The sequence below is a fragment of the Dromiciops gliroides genome, chromosome 1 (assembly GCF_019393635.1).
Source record: "Dromiciops gliroides isolate mDroGli1 chromosome 1, mDroGli1.pri, whole genome shotgun sequence".
In the NCBI taxonomy this organism is placed as follows: domain Eukaryota; kingdom Metazoa; phylum Chordata; class Mammalia; order Microbiotheria; family Microbiotheriidae; genus Dromiciops; species Dromiciops gliroides.
Window position 1 is genome coordinate 742,430 of NC_057861.1, and position 1,868 is coordinate 744,297.

The following is a 1,868-nucleotide window of genomic DNA, read 5'->3' on the forward strand; positions in this document are numbered from 1 at the left end:
TTGGGGAAAAGAGGGATTTGTTTCTCAAGGAGCTGTCCTTTGCACTCTCCAGATGTCTTCCCCCTTTGGGGGAGAGATGTAGATTGTTTAGAGAGCATGCCTCAGTTTATGATGCTATTATGTAATTCTAGAGATGCTGATGGAGGTTAAGTGACTTGCCCAGAATCATACAACTAATTAGTATCTGAGCCTGGCTCTGAACTCAGTCCTTCTAGTAGTCCACCAATTGGAGTATAGATGATTGATCTCCCAAGCTCCAATCTTGACCCCTTTCCTGAGCTCCAGCCCCCATTTCCTATCATCTACATTTAGGATGGACAGCTTATAATATGGTAGAGTGGAACCAGCAGGGGATTTGGAGCCCAGTGAACTCTGTAACTTACTGGGTGACCTGGAGCAAGTGGTTCCATCTTTTTGGGTCTTAGAAAGGAGTTTGGTCTAGATGACGTTTCAGCTTCCTTTCAGTTCTAAATCCTATAAGCTCAACCTTCAGTTCAAATTACACTTGGCCAGGCTGACTTACTCCTAATTCTGATGTCACCATTCCTGCCTCAATGGCCCACCACAATCCAGTCACTCCCCCCACATTATCTTTGACATCTTCAGAAGCTTGGTGTTCCCTCTGACTCATCCCTCCACCTCCCCATGCAGTTAGTGGAGAAGTAAATAGAATGCTGGGCTTGGAGTTAGGAAGACCTGAGTTCAAATCCTAGTGCTGCTAGACTTCTTTCCTTTATATTTTTTTATTAATTCTTCTGATAGGCTTGACTTTTTTTTGTTCATCCAAATGAATTTTGCTATTTTTTTAGCTTAATAAAATATTTTTGGTAGTTTAATTGAGATGGCAGAATTGTCATTTTTATTATATTGGCTCAGCCCACCCATGAATAATTAATATTTCTCCATTTATTTAAATATTTTATAATTGTATTAATATGGTTCCTAAGTTTGTCTTGCTATGTATACTGCTGGGTATATTTATATTTTCTACAGTTATTTTAAGTGAAATATCTTTTACTATCTCTTCTTGTAATACTTTATTGGTGATATATAGAAATTATGATGATTTATGTGGGTTTATTTTATATTCTTCTACTTGGCAAAAATTGTTTCAACTAAGTTTCAAAATTCAGTTTCTAGGATTTTCCAAGTATGTCATCATATTATCTACAAAAGAGATAGTTTTATTTCCTCATTACCCATTCTGATTCTTTCAAATTCTTTTTCTTCTCATTGACATTGCTAGCATTTCTAGTACAAAATTGAACAATATTGGTGAAAATTAGCATCCTTCTTTTACCCCTGACCTTATTGGGAAGACATCTAACTTAACCTCATTACAGATAATGCTTGCTAATAGTTTTAGGTAGATGCTTCTTAGATTTTTTTTTTTTTGGTGAGGCAATTGGGGTTAAGTGACTTGCCCAGGGTCACACAGCTAGTAAGTGTTAAGTGTCTGAAGCCAGATTTGAACTCAGGTCCTCCTGACTCCAGGGCCAGTGCTCTATCCACTGTGCCACCTAGCTGTCCCCTGCTTCTTATCACTTTAAGGAAAAATCCATTTATACCTATGCCATAATTGATTATATCAATAACAAAAAGAACAAAAATCATATTAACAGATCATTTAATCATTTAACAGATGAAGGAAAAGCTTTTGACAAAATATAACACTCATTTCTATTTTTAAAAATAGAAAGCATAGCTACAAATGGATATGATGCATTTATGTTTAGCCTTGTTATTATTTCATTATTTATGGTACTTTTTAGCTTTCACATCTTATAAGATGATGATTGCTACCCCTGCTTTCTTTTATATCAGCTGAAATAATAAATATTACTCCAGTCCTTTATTTTTACTCTATG